Consider the following 19,103-nt stretch of genomic DNA (forward strand, 5'->3'; position numbering starts at 1 on the left):
GTAGGCTGAATCAATCGCTGCAAGGGGTGAACAGCAGTATTAGGCAGGCTCGGTCAACGGCCGGCCCATTCGGGTTATCGCTTCTCGGCCTTTTGGCTAAGATCAAGTGTAGTATCTGTTCTTATCAGTTTAATATCTGATACGTCCCCTATCTGGGGACCATATATTAAATGGATTTTTCGAACAGGGAGATGGAAATAGAGCTTGCTCTGTCCACTCCACGCATTGACCTGGTATTGCAGTATTTCCAGGACCGGTGCACCCTTCCCTTATGTGTTGACTAAAATCAGATTCCAAAAGTGCTATTTGTGTTTGCTATTGTTTTTGTCTTTCTGATGGGATCTCCCCTTTTAATCCCATTATTTCAACACCTGTTGGACAATGCATTTGTACAGTCATGTGTGATAATGAGCTCATTTATTAAATGCAATTAATTAATACATTGCCACCTCTTGTTGTGTGTGTGTGTGTGTGTGTGTGTGTGTGTGTGTGTGTGTGTGTGTGTGTGTGTGTGTGTGTCTTCTGTGTTTCTGTGTTTCCGGCATTTCACATTGGAACAGCTCATTCACCTTCCTTGTCTTCTCTCCGCCCTCCCTTTTAGGTAAGTTAAAGAGCTGCACCTGAGCCAGCCACTGATTGATGCAGCACCACAGTCAAATAGTGGAGTGGAGTGGAGTAGGGGAACAGCAAACAGCCATTAAAGCAGCCAGCCGCCTACCCGCCACAATGGACCTACCTGTGTACACTAGATGGATGTGATGGAATGTACTGTCGTCCCTACATTTCAAGAAGAAGTAAGAATTGCAGTTGCAACAAACCCTTGCTTGCCTACAAAGAGAGCAGCAATTTGGATTTGTTACTATGTTACCTGGAAGAATAACAAACTGTGCAAGGATGGAGGTTGTAGGAGCAAAGAGAAGTTGTCTGTAAAGTTGGTGGATGCCTATTTTCCATTTTGCAGTCCCTTGTCTCCCTCTTGTGGCCTCCTGGAGGCAAGTAGCTGTGCAAAAAAAAGACAGCCTGGCGGCCGGCTGTTGCAGTGTTGCCCTCTCAGGCAACACTGAGTGACTGACTGAGCCGCACCGTCTTATATAAAGTTCAGACGGAACTTTGCACGTGTCATAGTGGAGCCCTCAGGATTCCAGAGCCAGCTTTCTGACATCATAATGGGGCCTGCCTCAGAGATAAAAGCCTGGGCCCAGGCAGTGTTGGTCAGTGCTGCTCAGCAGGCAGCACCGGACTGGATTGGATTAAAGCTGATACAAGGTGTGAAGGAACAAGGGGTGGCTGTGGGCATGCACTTGCTGCCGCTGCCAGTGTTTATCTGCATGGCAGGAGGGCATTTGGGCGTTGCCAGGAAGGCGTTTTTATGTAGATTCCTCCTCCTCTTTCAGCACTGCATTGTGGTGCAAGCAAAAGAAGCAAATCCTGTCTGGCTTCCTCTCCGGCCTTTATTCACCTCCCTCCCGCTTAGTAGCTGTAAATGTGTGTGAGCCTGCAGGGCCCCATGGAATTGCCTAGGAGTAGGCTGAATCAATCGCTGCAAGGGGTGAACAGCAGTATTAGGCAGGCTCGGTCAACGGCCGGCCCATTCGGGTTATCGCTTCTCGGCCTTTTGGCTAAGATCAAGTGTAGTATCTGTTCTTATCAGTCCTTGTAAGGATAGATAGCTCGGAGAACCACTGGGGGCTATAAACACTAGCTTAGCGATCCAAGAGCGTTCCAGACGAAGCCGGCGACGAACTGCGGAGAAGAACCAGCGAAGACGACGATCCAGAAGGGAGAAGCCGCCATCGGGGAAGAAGCTCCGGGAGATCGCTGCCGGGAAGAAGAAGGAGAACTGCGACAGAGACCTTCGGAGAAGAGCCGCTGCTGAAGGGGATCTTTGAAGAAGCTCGGCCGCAGAAGAAGCTCGACGAGGAACCGCTGCGGAAGAAATTTCGTGGAAGAACCTCGGCCAGCAAGGAGAAGATTTGCATAGCTCCGCCCCCTTCGGGAAAGAGCTATCGAAGATCCTCCCCAAGCGACAGGAACAGCTGGAAGAAGCCATGGCCTCAACCAGCAACCCTGCCACCCAGAAGAAGAAGGCTGATGGACCAGGTGAGCCGGCCCAGGCCAGGACATCTCCTCCTGAAGCCTCCTCAAGCCAACAGGCCACCAGGAAGCCGAACCAGGCTGCTCCAACCCTGGAGCCCTGGATGAAGCAGACGGTGGCCCTGAAGCTGAAGGAGGTGGACGGGAGAGTGCCGGACATGACGGAAGAAGTGTTCTGCCAGAAGATGCTCCTGGACCAGGGCTTCGCTAAGCCGGAGACCATCAGCATCCAGGCCTTCATGACCGGGATGTTCTTCGTGACCTTCGCTTCGATCAACATCTGCAGAAGGTACTGGGAGATGGTGAAAGCGGCGAGGCCTGAATCCCCTTTCTCTCGCTTTGTGGGCAACTGCCCTGTCCAAAGAGAGGAAAGGCGGGTGACGGTCTCAATGCGGAACCCACACACCCCCGGCAAAGACATCACCACGCTCCTGAAGCGGTTCTGCACAGTGGTGAGGGAACCCACCCACATCCTGAACGGACTCGGCTTCTGGACTGGCAAGTGGTCGGTAATCGTCCGACTGAACAAGGATTCCAGCGCGGAAGACGGCCTCCAACACCTGCCCCAGTCATTCTCGCTGGGCAACTCCTACGGCCTCATCTACTACCCGGACATGCCGCAGATCTGCAGGAGATGCAGCAAGAAGGGTCATTCGGTGAAGGACTGCAAGGAGGACGCCTGCAAGAACTGCCGGGTAACAGGACACGAGACCAAAGACTGCCCGAAACGGACAATGTGCAACCTCTGCGGACAAGCAGCCCACTCCTACAAGGACTGCCCGAAGAGGGATCGATCCTGGGCAACTGTAGCGGCGAAAGCTCCGGCCAGAGGGAACCCCGCCCCAGCCAGAGCTCCAGCGGCGCAGAAGACCGGGAATAAGAAGGATGGTAAGAAGACGACAGTCCCTCCCCCCCGTCTCCCGGCCCTCCCTCGCCCTACCCTTCCCACCCTCCCTCGCCCGGCCCTCCCCACCCCCCCGTCCCCAACCCCTGTCACCCCCACTGAGGCTCTCACCTTCTCCTACCCACCCATCTCAGTGGTCCTGTCACCTGCACCTCTCCCAACCCAGCCTCCCTTCTCCCCAGCTCCAGCAGCACTAACATCTTCCCCTCCAGCTGCTGGAGTCCTCTCCCTGGAGGATTTTCCCCCTCTTGTCTCCTCAGGTGCCATCCAGAGGAAGAGAAAGGTGAGGGACAGCCCAGCTGCTGAGTCCTCAAAGCGACAAGTCGTGGAAATCTGCGAAGATTCCCTTGCGCAGCAGGAGGAAATGGAGCAGATGGTGGAGGAACTCGTGTCTGAACCTGAGGTCATCGACTTCACAACAGACATCCAGGTGGCTACAATCCTGGAACAATTTTTGTCAGAGGGCCTGCTGGATCTTTCGGACCCGCCAGGAGAGGAGGATCCGCCCGACCGGACTGGTAACTAAGGTGTATCGTTTGCACTAACCTTCTTTATTCTCCCCCATGGCTGCTAAACTTAACATCTTTAGCCTCAATGTGAGGAGTGTTAGAGATAGGACTAGATGTCAGATGGTGCTAACTTTTCTTTCCAAGCAGTCGAGTGATGTATTTATGCTGCAGGAATGTACTCTCCCCTCTTCCAGGTCATACCATCATCTGGCCAGGCAGTGGACCCATGGCCCGTCCTACTGGTCTGGTGGGGGCGACTGTAAGTCTGCAGGGGTTGCCATCCTGATTAGGGGAAGCGTATTTACTGTTGACTCTGTCCAGGAGCTCGCCTGCGGCCGCTTGTTGGTCGTAGACGGTTCCTGGGCAGGAGAGCCGATTAGGCTCATCAACGTGTACGCTCCCCCTATGAAGGCTGAGCGCCTGGAACTATTCCAGACCCTGCGGACCCAGCTCGCCACCACTAGGGCAGTGGTGATGGCCGGGGACTTCAACTGCCCCATCGAAGAGGATGGACGAAGTTCCGGCACTTCAATCAAACTGGATGTCAGTTCCAAACTGCTTATCGAGATGGTAACCGAAGCATCCTTGCAGGACGTTGTGGGCTCCATGGGGATTGGCTCTGTGAACTATTCATGGAGCCGACCCGATGGCTCACTTCGTTCTCGGATTGACTTTGTGTTCACCTCCCGGGCAGTCAAGCAGCATGGGCACTCCATGGTCCCCTGCTTCTTCTCTGACCACAGGGCCATTCTCTTCCAGGGTGCCATCGGCCACGGTTTTCCTCCCGGCCCTGGCTCCTGGAAGCTGAATTGTGCCCTGCTGGAAAGAGAGGAGGTACTGGCGGAACTTAGAGACGCCTATATTGTTTGGAGGAATGATAAAGTTTTCTTTGACAAAACCTGTGACTGGTGGGAATATGTTAAAGTTGAATTTCGTTGTTTCTTTCAGGCAAAAAGTCGTCAACAGGCGTGTGAGAGGAAGAGAGACTTCAGAGAGATGCAGCGTCAGCTGCGATCCCTTCAAGACCTCCTTCAATGCGGCTGGGACGTCAGGAAGGAGCTGGAGGAAGCCAAAAAGGGCCTGAAAAGGCACTTTGAGGAGGAATCCAAGCGAATTGTCTTTCGTTCCAAGGTGGAGAACCTGGAGAAGGGTGAGAAATGTAACTCGTTCTTTTTCAGGAAACTCCATGCCGGCCACACGCCCCTGAAGGAACTTCGAGATGAGACCGGAAACATGCATTCTGGGAAGAAGGAGGTGATGGGAGTCGTCACAGACTACTACCAAAGCCTCTACTCCCGGAAAACCACTGACCCCGAAGCCGCCGATAAATTCCTGTCAGGTATCACTAATCATCTTGATCCTGCAGGTACGGAGGCTATGGATGTACCCCTGACGGTGGAGGAACTGCTCTCTGCCGCTAAATCCTTCAGACCCGGCAGGACCCCGGGCAGTGATGGTCTCCCAGCAGAGCTCTATGTAGCGCTGGGGGACTTGATCAGTCCGGACCTGCTGGAGCTCTATGAGGAGATGGTGGTGGAGGGTAGAATGCCACCGTCCTTGAGAGAAGGCATGATCACGATCTTGTATAAGCGGAAGGGGGAGAGATGTGACCTGAAAAACTGGCGTCCCATCTCTCTCCTGAACGTGGACTACAAGATCCTCGCCAAAGTATTGGCCAACAGACTGAAGGTTGTCATCGGACAGATCATCGGATCGGACCAAACCTGCGGCATTCCTGGCCGTAGGGTGGCCGACAGTCTTGCCCTGGTGAGGGACACGGTGCATTACATGCAAAGCCGCCGTACACACGCGGCCCTGGTCAGTCTGGATCAGGAGAAGGCTTTTGACCGGGTCTCTCACGAATTCATGGGTAAGGCTCTGCGTAGGCTGCGGCTTGGCAGGTTGTTCTGTTTGTATGTTAACCTGATGTATTGCGACATTTACAGCTCGGTGCTGGTGAACGGCTGGAAGACTGACCCCTTTCCTGTATCGTCGGGGGTTAGACAAGGCTGTCCTCTTTCACCTCTCCTTTTTGTTTGTGTTATAGAGCTCTTCGCAGAGGCTATCCGGCAGAATGGAGAGATCAGAGGGATCACCGCACCAGGTCCAGGACACTTCGAGGTCAAATGCTCGCTGTACATGGACGACGTGACCGTCTTCTGCGCTGACCAGAGTTCGGTGACTGCACTCGTCCAGACCTGTGAGGAGTTCGGACGCGCTTCAGGGGCAAAAGTCAACTGCGGGAAGTCGGAAGCCATGCTCTTCGGAAAGTGGTACCTGCCTTCTCCTGCCTCCTTCCCGTTTACTATCAAGCCGGACTTCATCAAAATTCTGGGAGTCTGGTTCGGTAAGGAAGGTGCAGCCCTAAAGTCGTGGGAAGAACGCTTGGCCAAAGTCAACCAAAGGATCGGACTGTGGAGCCTCAGACAACTCACTATTGAGGGCAAAGCAATGGTCCTGCGTAACGAAGTCTTGCCTGTGCTACAATACACTGCACAGGCATGGCCCCCTCTTGCCACCGTCTCGAGGGCCATTACCAGGACTGTGTTTCGCTTCATCTGGGGCTCGAAAATGGACAGAGTAAAGCGGACTGTTATGTACAAGGAGCCCCGCAAAGGTGGGAAGGGTATACCCGACATTCCCACTCTGCTGCGGATCGCTTTTGTATGTGACTGTGTTCGTAGGACTCTGAGGACAGCAAACGGCTCTGCGGGCAAGGCCATGTCCCGCTACTTCCTCCTTCCCCTCTGGCGAGGTTTTGGCTGGGACAAGTGGGACAGCTCCTTCCCTTACAACTGGCACGCTCCCTGGTTCTACGGAGATGTCGTCCGGTTCGTGAGGGAGCATCAACTGGAGGGTCTTAAGCCCGACTTGTGGAAACCTAAGACGATCCACAAGCACATCAGAGCAAAGGACTCACTGGAGTCTGTTCCAGGGCTTCATGCCGACACGTTGGAGACTGTTTGGACTAACGTGTCATCTGGCAGGTTGACCAACGGGCACAAGGACATTTCATGGATGGCCATCCAGGGAGGACTGCCTCTTAGGTCATTCATGCATGCCCGCAACCTGTGCAAGACCCGGTACTGCCCCAGGTGCCCCTTCACGGAGGAAACATCTTTGCACATTTTCTGGCAGTGCCCCTTTGCACAGGGTCTGTTGAAAGCCTTGGAACATGAACTCAAGGACTCAGTACCCAGGAACAGACTGTCGTACCGCTCGGTACTTTATGGACTATTTCCTGGGAATACCACGGATGGAGCAATCCAGGAAGCCTGGCGCCTTATGAACTGCTTTAAGGACGCTATATGGTTTGCCAGGAACCGTCTGATTTTGCGGAGAGAGAGTGTGTCCGTCCAGGACTGCCGCAGGCTGATCCACAGCCTGCTCAGAGACTATTCCACCTGGGACAGCCCGGACGTCGATGAGGAAGAGGACTGATACTCCCCTTCCCCCCACTCTCCCTTCTTGTGTGTTGTCTTTCAATAAAGCTTCGGGCCTGTGATTTCCCCCTTCCCTATCCCCTCCTACCCACTCCCCTATCCCATCACTTGTCTGTAATGCTTTGTTGTTTGGCTTTAGTGAATGCAAGAATGATTAGTGTAGCATGTGGTGTAATGTATAGCATAGGCTAGCCTGTACTGTGTATTATACTGTCATGTTATGTTTGACGACTGTTATTATTTATTATTTGCTGCTTCATGGCTTGCGCTGCGTCGCAGTAATGTTTGTATGATGACGATTGATTGTCAATAAAGCATTTTTCAATCAAAAAATCTGTTCTTATCAGTTTAATATCTGATACGTCCCCTATCTGGGGACCATATATTAAATGGATTTTTCGAACAGGGAGATGGAAATAGAGCTTGCTCTGTCCACTCCACGCATTGACCTGGTATTGCAGTATTTCCAGGACCGGTGCACCCTTCCCTTATGTGTTGACTAAAATCAGATTCCAAAAGTGCTATTTGTGTTTGCTATTGTTTTTGTCTTTCTGATGGGATCTCCCCTTTTAATCCCATTATTTCAACACCTGTTGGACAATGCATTTGTACAGTCATGTGTGATAATGAGCTCATTTATTAAATGCAATTAATTAATACATTGCCACCTCTTGTTGTGTGTGTGTGTGTGTGTGTGTGTGTGTGTGTGTGTGTGTGTGTGTGTGTGTGTGTGTGTGTGTCTTCTGTGTTTCTGTGTTTCCGGCATTTCACATTGGAACAGCTCATTCACCTTCCTTGTCTTCTCTCCGCCCTCCCTTTTAGGTAAGTTAAAGAGCTGCACCTGAGCCAGCCACTGATTGATGCAGCACCACAGTCAAATAGTGGAGTGGAGTGGAGTAGGGGAACAGCAAACAGCCATTAAAGCAGCCAGCCGCCTACCCGCCACAATGGACCTACCTGTGTACACTAGATGGATGTGATGGAATGTACTGTCGTCCCTACATTTCAAGAAGAAGTAAGAATTGCAGTTGCAACAAACCCTTGCTTGCCTACAAAGAGAGCAGCAATTTGGATTTGTTACTATGTTACCTGGAAGAATAACAAACTGTGCAAGGATGGAGGTTGTAGGAGCAAAGAGAAGTTGTCTGTAAAGTTGGTGGATGCCTATTTTCCATTTTGCAGTCCCTTGTCTCCCTCTTGTGGCCTCCTGGAGGCAAGTAGCTGTGCAAAAAAAAGACAGCCTGGCGGCCGGCTGTTGCAGTGTTGCCCTCTCAGGCAACACTGAGTGACTGACTGAGCCGCACCGTCTTATATAAAGTTCAGACGGAACTTTGCACGTGTCATAGTGGAGCCCTCAGGATTCCAGAGCCAGCTTTCTGACATCATAATGGGGCCTGCCTCAGAGATAAAAGCCTGGGCCCAGGCAGTGTTGGTCAGTGCTGCTCAGCAGGCAGCACCGGACTGGATTGGATTAAAGCTGATACAAGGTGTGAAGGAACAAGGGGTGGCTGTGGGCATGCACTTGCTGCCGCTGCCAGTGTTTATCTGCATGGCAGGAGGGCATTTGGGCGTTGCCAGGAAGGCGTTTTTATGTAGATTCCTCCTCCTCTTTCAGCACTGCATTGTGGTGCAAGCAAAAGAAGCAAATCCTGTCTGGCTTCCTCTCCGGCCTTTATTCACCTCCCTCCCGCTTAGTAGCTGTAAATGTGTGTGAGCCTGCAGGGCCCCATGGAATTGCCTAGGAGTAGGCTGAATCAATCGCTGCAAGGGGTGAACAGCAGTATTAGGCAGGCTCGGTCAACGGCCGGCCCATTCGGGTTATCGCTTCTCGGCCTTTTGGCTAAGATCAAGTGTAGTATCTGTTCTTATCAGTTTAATATCTGATACGTCCCCTATCTGGGGACCATATATTAAATGGATTTTTCGAACAGGGAGATGGAAATAGAGCTTGCTCTGTCCACTCCACGCATTGACCTGGTATTGCAGTATTTCCAGGACCGGTGCACCCTTCCCTTATGTGTTGACTAAAATCAGATTCCAAAAGTGCTATTTGTGTTTGCTATTGTTTTTGTCTTTCTGATGGGATCTCCCCTTTTAATCCCATTATTTCAACACCTGTTGGACAATGCATTTGTACAGTCATGTGTGATAATGAGCTCATTTATTAAATGCAATTAATTAATACATTGCCACCTCTTGTTGTGTGTGTGTGTGTGTGTGTGTGTGTGTGTGTGTGTGTGTGTGTGTGTGTGTGTGTCTTCTGTGTTTCTGTGTTTCCGGCATTTCACATTGGAACAGCTCATTCACCTTCCTTGTCTTCTCTCCGCCCTCCCTTTTAGGTAAGTTAAAGAGCTGCACCTGAGCCAGCCACTGATTGATGCAGCACCACAGTCAAATAGTGGAGTGGAGTGGAGTAGGGGAACAGCAAACAGCCATTAAAGCAGCCAGCCGCCTACCCGCCACAATGGACCTACCTGTGTACACTAGATGGATGTGATGGAATGTACTGTCGTCCCTACATTTCAAGAAGAAGTAAGAATTGCAGTTGCAACAAACCCTTGCTTGCCTACAAAGAGAGCAGCAATTTGGATTTGTTACTATGTTACCTGGAAGAATAACAAACTGTGCAAGGATGGAGGTTGTAGGAGCAAAGAGAAGTTGTCTGTAAAGTTGGTGGATGCCTATTTTCCATTTTGCAGTCCCTTGTCTCCCTCTTGTGGCCTCCTGGAGGCAAGTAGCTGTGCAAAAAAAAGACAGCCTGGCGGCCGGCTGTTGCAGTGTTGCCCTCTCAGGCAACACTGAGTGACTGACTGAGCCGCACCGTCTTATATAAAGTTCAGACGGAACTTTGCACGTGTCATAGTGGAGCCCTCAGGATTCCAGAGCCAGCTTTCTGACATCATAATGGGGCCTGCCTCAGAGATAAAAGCCTGGGCCCAGGCAGTGTTGGTCAGTGCTGCTCAGCAGGCAGCACCGGACTGGATTGGATTAAAGCTGATACAAGGTGTGAAGGAACAAGGGGTGGCTGTGGGCATGCACTTGCTGCCGCTGCCAGTGTTTATCTGCATGGCAGGAGGGCATTTGGGCGTTGCCAGGAAGGCGTTTTTATGTAGATTCCTCCTCCTCTTTCAGCACTGCATTGTGGTGCAAGCAAAAGAAGCAAATCCTGTCTGGCTTCCTCTCCGGCCTTTATTCACCTCCCTCCCGCTTAGTAGCTGTAAATGTGTGTGAGCCTGCAGGGCCCCATGGAATTGCCTAGGAGTAGGCTGAATCAATCGCTGCAAGGGGTGAACAGCAGTATTAGGCAGGCTCGGTCAACGGCCGGCCCATTCGGGTTATCGCTTCTCGGCCTTTTGGCTAAGATCAAGTGTAGTATCTGTTCTTATCAGTTTAATATCTGATACGTCCCCTATCTGGGGACCATATATTAAATGGATTTTTCGAACAGGGAGATGGAAATAGAGCTTGCTCTGTCCACTCCACGCATTGACCTGGTATTGCAGTATTTCCAGGACCGGTGCACCCTTCCCTTATGTGTTGACTAAAATCAGATTCCAAAAGTGCTATTTGTGTTTGCTATTGTTTTTGTCTTTCTGATGGGATCTCCCCTTTTAATCCCATTATTTCAACACCTGTTGGACAATGCATTTGTACAGTCATGTGTGATAATGAGCTCATTTATTAAATGCAATTAATTAATACATTGCCACCTCTTGTTGTGTGTGTGTGTGTGTGTGTGTGTGTGTGTGTGTGTGTGTGTGTGTGTGTGTGTGTGTGTGTGTGTCTTCTGTGTTTCTGTGTTTCCGGCATTTCACATTGGAACAGCTCATTCACCTTCCTTGTCTTCTCTCCGCCCTCCCTTTTAGGTAAGTTAAAGAGCTGCACCTGAGCCAGCCACTGATTGATGCAGCACCACAGTCAAATAGTGGAGTGGAGTGGAGTAGGGGAACAGCAAACAGCCATTAAAGCAGCCAGCCGCCTACCCGCCACAATGGACCTACCTGTGTACACTAGATGGATGTGATGGAATGTACTGTCGTCCCTACATTTCAAGAAGAAGTAAGAATTGCAGTTGCAACAAACCCTTGCTTGCCTACAAAGAGAGCAGCAATTTGGATTTGTTACTATGTTACCTGGAAGAATAACAAACTGTGCAAGGATGGAGGTTGTAGGAGCAAAGAGAAGTTGTCTGTAAAGTTGGTGGATGCCTATTTTCCATTTTGCAGTCCCTTGTCTCCCTCTTGTGGCCTCCTGGAGGCAAGTAGCTGTGCAAAAAAAAGACAGCCTGGCGGCCGGCTGTTGCAGTGTTGCCCTCTCAGGCAACACTGAGTGACTGACTGAGCCGCACCGTCTTATATAAAGTTCAGACGGAACTTTGCACGTGTCATAGTGGAGCCCTCAGGATTCCAGAGCCAGCTTTCTGACATCATAATGGGGCCTGCCTCAGAGATAAAAGCCTGGGCCCAGGCAGTGTTGGTCAGTGCTGCTCAGCAGGCAGCACCGGACTGGATTGGATTAAAGCTGATACAAGGTGTGAAGGAACAAGGGGTGGCTGTGGGCATGCACTTGCTGCCGCTGCCAGTGTTTATCTGCATGGCAGGAGGGCATTTGGGCGTTGCCAGGAAGGCGTTTTTATGTAGATTCCTCCTCCTCTTTCAGCACTGCATTGTGGTGCAAGCAAAAGAAGCAAATCCTGTCTGGCTTCCTCTCCGGCCTTTATTCACCTCCCTCCCGCTTAGTAGCTGTAAATGTGTGTGAGCCTGCAGGGCCCCATGGAATTGCCTAGGAGTAGGCTGAATCAATCGCTGCAAGGGGTGAACAGCAGTATTAGGCAGGCTCGGTCAACGGCCGGCCCATTCGGGTTATCGCTTCTCGGCCTTTTGGCTAAGATCAAGTGTAGTATCTGTTCTTATCAGTTTAATATCTGATACGTCCCCTATCTGGGGACCATATATTAAATGGATTTTTCGAACAGGGAGATGGAAATAGAGCTTGCTCTGTCCACTCCACGCATTGACCTGGTATTGCAGTATTTCCAGGACCGGTGCACCCTTCCCTTATGTGTTGACTAAAATCAGATTCCAAAAGTGCTATTTGTGTTTGCTATTGTTTTTGTCTTTCTGATGGGATCTCCCCTTTTAATCCCATTATTTCAACACCTGTTGGACAATGCATTTGTACAGTCATGTGTGATAATGAGCTCATTTATTAAATGCAATTAATTAATACATTGCCACCTCTTGTTGTGTGTGTGTGTGTGTGTGTGTGTGTGTGTGTGTGTGTGTGTGTGTGTGTGTGTGTGTGTGTGTGTGTGTCTTCTGTGTTTCTGTGTTTCCGGCATTTCACATTGGAACAGCTCATTCACCTTCCTTGTCTTCTCTCCGCCCTCCCTTTTAGGTAAGTTAAAGAGCTGCACCTGAGCCAGCCACTGATTGATGCAGCACCACAGTCAAATAGTGGAGTGGAGTGGAGTAGGGGAACAGCAAACAGCCATTAAAGCAGCCAGCCGCCTACCCGCCACAATGGACCTACCTGTGTACACTAGATGGATGTGATGGAATGTACTGTCGTCCCTACATTTCAAGAAGAAGTAAGAATTGCAGTTGCAACAAACCCTTGCTTGCCTACAAAGAGAGCAGCAATTTGGATTTGTTACTATGTTACCTGGAAGAATAACAAACTGTGCAAGGATGGAGGTTGTAGGAGCAAAGAGAAGTTGTCTGTAAAGTTGGTGGATGCCTATTTTCCATTTTGCAGTCCCTTGTCTCCCTCTTGTGGCCTCCTGGAGGCAAGTAGCTGTGCAAAAAAAAGACAGCCTGGCGGCCGGCTGTTGCAGTGTTGCCCTCTCAGGCAACACTGAGTGACTGACTGAGCCGCACCGTCTTATATAAAGTTCAGACGGAACTTTGCACGTGTCATAGTGGAGCCCTCAGGATTCCAGAGCCAGCTTTCTGACATCATAATGGGGCCTGCCTCAGAGATAAAAGCCTGGGCCCAGGCAGTGTTGGTCAGTGCTGCTCAGCAGGCAGCACCGGACTGGATTGGATTAAAGCTGATACAAGGTGTGAAGGAACAAGGGGTGGCTGTGGGCATGCACTTGCTGCCGCTGCCAGTGTTTATCTGCATGGCAGGAGGGCATTTGGGCGTTGCCAGGAAGGCGTTTTTATGTAGATTCCTCCTCCTCTTTCAGCACTGCATTGTGGTGCAAGCAAAAGAAGCAAATCCTGTCTGGCTTCCTCTCCGGCCTTTATTCACCTCCCTCCCGCTTAGTAGCTGTAAATGTGTGTGAGCCTGCAGGGCCCCATGGAATTGCCTAGGAGTAGGCTGAATCAATCGCTGCAAGGGGTGAACAGCAGTATTAGGCAGGCTCGGTCAACGGCCGGCCCATTCGGGTTATCGCTTCTCGGCCTTTTGGCTAAGATCAAGTGTAGTATCTGTTCTTATCAGTTTAATATCTGATACGTCCCCTATCTGGGGACCATATATTAAATGGATTTTTCGAACAGGGAGATGGAAATAGAGCTTGCTCTGTCCACTCCACGCATTGACCTGGTATTGCAGTATTTCCAGGACCGGTGCACCCTTCCCTTATGTGTTGACTAAAATCAGATTCCAAAAGTGCTATTTGTGTTTGCTATTGTTTTTGTCTTTCTGATGGGATCTCCCCTTTTAATCCCATTATTTCAACACCTGTTGGACAATGCATTTGTACAGTCATGTGTGATAATGAGCTCATTTATTAAATGCAATTAATTAATACATTGCCACCTCTTGTTGTGTGTGTGTGTGTGTGTGTGTGTGTGTGTGTGTGTGTGTGTGTGTGTGTGTGTGTGTGTGTGTGTGTGTCTTCTGTGTTTCTGTGTTTCCGGCATTTCACATTGGAACAGCTCATTCACCTTCCTTGTCTTCTCTCCGCCCTCCCTTTTAGGTAAGTTAAAGAGCTGCACCTGAGCCAGCCACTGATTGATGCAGCACCACAGTCAAATAGTGGAGTGGAGTGGAGTAGGGGAACAGCAAACAGCCATTAAAGCAGCCAGCCGCCTACCCGCCACAATGGACCTACCTGTGTACACTAGATGGATGTGATGGAATGTACTGTCGTCCCTACATTTCAAGAAGAAGTAAGAATTGCAGTTGCAACAAACCCTTGCTTGCCTACAAAGAGAGCAGCAATTTGGATTTGTTACTATGTTACCTGGAAGAATAACAAACTGTGCAAGGATGGAGGTTGTAGGAGCAAAGAGAAGTTGTCTGTAAAGTTGGTGGATGCCTATTTTCCATTTTGCAGTCCCTTGTCTCCCTCTTGTGGCCTCCTGGAGGCAAGTAGCTGTGCAAAAAAAAGACAGCCTGGCGGCCGGCTGTTGCAGTGTTGCCCTCTCAGGCAACACTGAGTGACTGACTGAGCCGCACCGTCTTATATAAAGTTCAGACGGAACTTTGCACGTGTCATAGTGGAGCCCTCAGGATTCCATTCCAGAGCCAGCTTTCTGACATCATAATGGGGCCTGCCTCAGAGATAAAAGCCTGGGCCCAGGCAGTGTTGGTCAGTGCTGCTCAGCAGGCAGCACCGGACTGGATTGGATTAAAGCTGATACAAGGTGTGAAGGAACAAGGGGTGGCTGTGGGCATGCACTTGCTGCCGCTGCCAGTGTTTATCTGCATGGCAGGAGGGCATTTGGGCGTTGCCAGGAAGGCGTTTTTATGTAGATTCCTCCTCCTCTTTCAGCACTGCATTGTGGTGCAAGCAAAAGAAGCAAATCCTGTCTGGCTTCCTCTCCGGCCTTTATTCACCTCCCTCCCGCTTAGTAGCTGTAAATGTGTGTGAGCCTGCAGGGCCCCATGGAATTGCCTAGGAGTAGGCTGAATCAATCGCTGCAAGGGGTGAACAGCAGTATTAGGCAGGCTCGGTCAACGGCCGGCCCATTCGGGTTATCGCTTCTCGGCCTTTTGGCTAAGATCAAGTGTAGTACCTGCTCAAGCTGAGGTTAGTAATCATCCCTGCCGGTGGTACGTGGGCCATCGTAGGGGGATGACAGAACGCCGAGGTGAGGGCAGGGAACCACAACGGTCATCGCTCTGGTGTACGCATTTGGTTTAAAGGTACCATTTGTAGGTGACCAGGCGACCGCCGGATCGAGGTCATTAGGCCGGGTAGTTTGGAAGCCCGAGTTGCTATGTGCCCCAGGGCTGGTGACCCTGGGGTGCCCTAACTCACTGGGGGTGGGATCCCACTGAGTGAAGGCACACTTGCACGCACTCTCTTTCACGCTATATGAGCACACACCTTTATTCTCCCGGCCTTCTGGCTGGGAGATGAGGAATTTTTTATACCTGGCGGATGTCCAGGCTGTATCACAGCGCACATCCACTTATTTAATTTTGTTTTTCACTGTGTGTTTGTCACGTTTGTCACAAGGATTTTGGGATGCGGTGCCCTTTTGGGACCCTCCTGAGGTCTAGGGGGAAAATGTGTGGCCTTCTGGTTCCTTTTTCCCCTGCAACCCGGCCTCCCTTCTTCGGAGGGGAGGTGCAACTAGGATGCAGGCTCCTAGGTGGACACTGGGGTGGCAGCCCAGGTAGAAGCCTAGGAGTGTGTTTGGGTCTCCCTAAGCTTCGGCGAGGGGGGACCATCGATCCTTGATCCTCTAGGCCTATGGTTTGGAGGGTCAGGGAATGGTTATGCGGGGCCTCTCTCTTTTAAGAGAAGGGCTGCGATAGACCGCATCCTTGTGCACTTTTTGTGTGGCACCTCTGCACTTTTTATGCACTTGGGTGATAGAAAGCACGACTCGGGCTTTAAAAAAAAAAAAAAAAAAAAAAATCTGTTCTTATCAGTTTAATATCTGATACGTCCCCTATCTGGGGACCATATATTAAATGGATTTTTCGAACAGGGAGATGGAAATAGAGCTTGCTCTGTCCACTCCACGCATTGACCTGGTATTGCAGTATTTCCAGGACCGGTGCACCCTTCCCTTATGTGTTGACTAAAATCAGATTCCAAAAGTGCTATTTGTGTTTGCTATTGTTTTTGTCTTTCTGATGGGATCTCCCCTTTTAATCCCATTATTTCAACACCTGTTGGACAATGCATTTGTACAGTCATGTGTGATAATGAGCTCATTTATTAAATGCAATTAATTAATACATTGCCACCTCTTGTTGTGTGTGTGTGTGTGTGTGTGTGTGTGTGTGTGTGTGTGTGTGTGTGTGTGTGTGTGTGTGTGTGTCTTCTGTGTTTCTGTGTTTCCGGCATTTCACATTGGAACAGCTCATTCACCTTCCTTGTCTTCTCTCCGCCCTCCCTTTTAGGTAAGTTAAAGAGCTGCACCTGAGCCAGCCACTGATTGATGCAGCACCACAGTCAAATAGTGGAGTGGAGTGGAGTAGGGGAACAGCAAACAGCCATTAAAGCAGCCAGCCGCCTACCCGCCACAATGGACCTACCTGTGTACACTAGATGGATGTGATGGAATGTACTGTCGTCCCTACATTTCAAGAAGAAGTAAGAATTGCAGTTGCAACAAACCCTTGCTTGCCTACAAAGAGAGCAGCAATTTGGATTTGTTACTATGTTACCTGGAAGAATAACAAACTGTGCAAGGATGGAGGTTGTAGGAGCAAAGAGAAGTTGTCTGTAAAGTTGGTGGATGCCTATTTTCCATTTTGCAGTCCCTTGTCTCCCTCTTGTGGCCTCCTGGAGGCAAGTAGCTGTGCAAAAAAAAGACAGCCTGGCGGCCGGCTGTTGCAGTGTTGCCCTCTCAGGCAACACTGAGTGACTGACTGAGCCGCACCGTCTTATATAAAGTTCAGACGGAACTTTGCACGTGTCATAGTGGAGCCCTCAGGATTCCAGAGCCAGCTTTCTGACATCATAATGGGGCCTGCCTCAGAGATAAAAGCCTGGGCCCAGGCAGTGTTGGTCAGTGCTGCTCAGCAGGCAGCACCGGACTGGATTGGATTAAAGCTGATACAAGGTGTGAAGGAACAAGGGGTGGCTGTGGGCATGCACTTGCTGCCGCTGCCAGTGTTTATCTGCATGGCAGGAGGGCATTTGGGCGTTGCCAGGAAGGCGTTTTTATGTAGATTCCTCCTCCTCTTTCAGCACTGCATTGTGGTGCAAGCAAAAGAAGCAAATCCTGTCTGGCTTCCTCTCCGGCCTTTATTCACCTCCCTCCCGCTTAGTAGCTGTAAATGTGTGTGAGCCTGCAGGGCCCCATGGAATTGCCTAGGAGTAGGCTGAATCAATCGCTGCAAGGGGTGAACAGCAGTATTAGGCAGGCTCGGTCAACGGCCGGCCCATTCGGGTTATCGCTTCTCGGCCTTTTGGCTAAGATCAAGTGTAGTATCTGTTCTTATCAGTTTAATATCTGATACGTCCCCTATCTGGGGACCATATATTAAATGGATTTTTCGAACAGGGAGATGGAAATAGAGCTTGCTCTGTCCACTCCACGCATTGACCTGGTATTGCAGTATTTCCAGGACCGGTGCACCCTTCCCTTATGTGTTGACTAAAATCAGATTCCAAAAGTGCTATTTGTGTTTGCTATTGTTTTTGTCTTTCTGATGGGATCTCCCCTTTTAATCCCATTATTTCAACACCTGTTGGACAATGCATTTGTACAGTCATGTGTGATAATGAGCTCATTTATTAAATGCAATTAATTAATACATTGCCACCTCTTGTTGTGTGTGTGTGTGTGTGTGTGTGTGTGTGTGTGTGTGTGTGTGTGTGTGTGTGTGTGTGTCTTCTGTGTTTCTGTGTTTCCGGCATTTCACATTGGAACAGCTCATTCACCTTCCTTGTCTTCTCTCCGCCCTCCCTTTTAGGTAAGTTAAAGAGCTGCACCTGAGCCAGCCACTGATTGATGCAGCACCACAGTCAAATAGTGGAGTGGAGTGGAGTAGGGGAACAGCAAACAGCCATTAAAGCAGCCAGCCGCCTACCCGCCACAATGGACCTACCTGTGTACACTAGATGGATGTGATGGAATGTACTGTCGTCCCTACATTTCAAGAAGAAGTAAGAATTGCAGTTGCAACAAACCCTTGCTTGCCTACAAAGAGAGCAGCAATTTGGATTTGTTACTATGTTACCTGGAAGAATAACAAACTGTGCAAGGATGGAGGTTGTAGGAGCAAAGAGAAGTTGTCTGTAAAGTTGGTGGATGCCTATTTTCCATTTTGCAGTCCCTTGTCTCCCTCTTGTGGCCTCCTGGAGGCAAGTAGCTGTGCAAAAAAAAGACAGCCTGGCGGCCGGCTGTTGCAGTGTTGCCCTCTCAGGCAACACTGAGTGACTGACTGAGCCGCACCGTCTTATATAAAGTTCAGACGGAACTTTGCACGTGTCATAGTGGAGCCCTCAGGATTCCAGAGCCAGCTTTCTGACATCATAATGGGGCCTGCCTCAGAGATAAAAGCCTGGGCCCAGGCAGTGTTGGTCAGTGCTGCTCAGCAGGCAGCACCGGACTGGATTGGATTAAAGCTGATACAAGGTGTGAAGGAACAAGGGGTGGCTGTGGGCATGCACTTGCTGCCGCTGCCAGTGTTTATCTGCATGGCAGGAGGGCATTTGGGCGTTGCCAGGAAGGCGTTTTTATGTAGATTCCTCCTCCTCTTTCAGCACTGCATTGTGGTGCAAGCAAAAGAAGCAAATCCTGTCTGGCTTCCTCTCCGGCCTTTATTCACCTCCCTCCCGCTTAGTAGCTGTAAATGTGTGTGAGCCTGCAGGGCCCCATGGAATTGCCTAGGAGTAGGCTGAATCAATCGCTGCAAGGGGTGAACAGCAGTATTAGGCAGGCTCGGTCAACGGCCGGCCCATTCGGGTTATCGCTTCTCGGCCTTTTGGCTAAGATCAAGTGTAGTATCTGTTCTTATCAGTTTAATATCTGATACGTCCCCTATCTGGGGACCATATATTAAATGGATTTTTCGAACAGGGAGATGGAAATAGAGCTTGCTCTGTCCACTCCACGCATTGACCTGGTATTGCAGTATTTCCAGGACCGGTGCACCCTTCCCTTATGTGTTGACTAAAATCAGATTCCAAAAGTGCTATTTGTGTTTGCTATTGTTTTTGTCTTTCTGATGGGATCTCCCCTTTTAATCCCATTATTTCAACACCTGTTGGACAATGCATTTGTACAGTCA

At 50.1% G+C, this 19,103-nt stretch overlaps 8 non-coding genes and 3 pseudogenes across 8 annotated transcripts; all 11 read left to right on the plus strand.

The window, feature by feature from the left end:
• Window positions 1-76: 76 nt before the first annotated feature.
• LOC142703513 (U2 spliceosomal RNA) lies at window positions 77-267 on the plus strand. The gene has a single exon (XR_012867559.1). It is a non-coding gene; the product is annotated as a U2 spliceosomal RNA (small nuclear RNA).
• Window positions 268-1,599: 1,332 nt separating this feature from the next.
• LOC142703534 (U2 spliceosomal RNA) lies at window positions 1,600-1,701 on the plus strand (annotated as a pseudogene).
• A 5,560-nt stretch (window positions 1,702-7,261) lies between these two features.
• On the plus strand, window positions 7,262-7,436 carry LOC142703529 (U2 spliceosomal RNA; annotated as a pseudogene).
• Window positions 7,437-8,770: 1,334 nt separating this feature from the next.
• Window positions 8,771-8,961, plus strand: LOC142703514 (U2 spliceosomal RNA). The gene has a single exon (XR_012867560.1). It is a non-coding gene; the product is annotated as a U2 spliceosomal RNA (small nuclear RNA).
• Window positions 8,962-10,287: 1,326 nt separating this feature from the next.
• LOC142703515 (U2 spliceosomal RNA) lies at window positions 10,288-10,478 on the plus strand. The gene has a single exon (XR_012867561.1). It is a non-coding gene; the product is annotated as a U2 spliceosomal RNA (small nuclear RNA).
• Window positions 10,479-11,814: 1,336 nt separating this feature from the next.
• On the plus strand, window positions 11,815-12,005 carry LOC142703516 (U2 spliceosomal RNA). Its single transcript, XR_012867562.1, has one exon. It is a non-coding gene; the product is annotated as a U2 spliceosomal RNA (small nuclear RNA).
• A 1,340-nt stretch (window positions 12,006-13,345) lies between these two features.
• On the plus strand, window positions 13,346-13,536 carry LOC142703517 (U2 spliceosomal RNA). The gene has a single exon (XR_012867563.1). It is a non-coding gene; the product is annotated as a U2 spliceosomal RNA (small nuclear RNA).
• A 1,345-nt stretch (window positions 13,537-14,881) lies between these two features.
• LOC142703535 (U2 spliceosomal RNA) lies at window positions 14,882-14,951 on the plus strand (annotated as a pseudogene).
• A 789-nt stretch (window positions 14,952-15,740) lies between these two features.
• LOC142703532 (U2 spliceosomal RNA) lies at window positions 15,741-15,924 on the plus strand. Its single transcript, XR_012867576.1, has one exon. It is a non-coding gene; the product is annotated as a U2 spliceosomal RNA (small nuclear RNA).
• A 1,336-nt stretch (window positions 15,925-17,260) lies between these two features.
• On the plus strand, window positions 17,261-17,451 carry LOC142703519 (U2 spliceosomal RNA). Its single transcript, XR_012867565.1, has one exon. It is a non-coding gene; the product is annotated as a U2 spliceosomal RNA (small nuclear RNA).
• Window positions 17,452-18,781: 1,330 nt separating this feature from the next.
• On the plus strand, window positions 18,782-18,972 carry LOC142703520 (U2 spliceosomal RNA). The gene has a single exon (XR_012867566.1). It is a non-coding gene; the product is annotated as a U2 spliceosomal RNA (small nuclear RNA).
• The last annotated feature ends 131 nt before the right edge of the window (window positions 18,973-19,103 follow it).

The sequence above is a fragment of the Rhinoderma darwinii genome, unplaced genomic scaffold (assembly GCF_050947455.1).
Source record: "Rhinoderma darwinii isolate aRhiDar2 unplaced genomic scaffold, aRhiDar2.hap1 Scaffold_275, whole genome shotgun sequence".
NCBI lineage: Eukaryota > Metazoa > Chordata > Amphibia > Anura > Rhinodermatidae > Rhinoderma > Rhinoderma darwinii.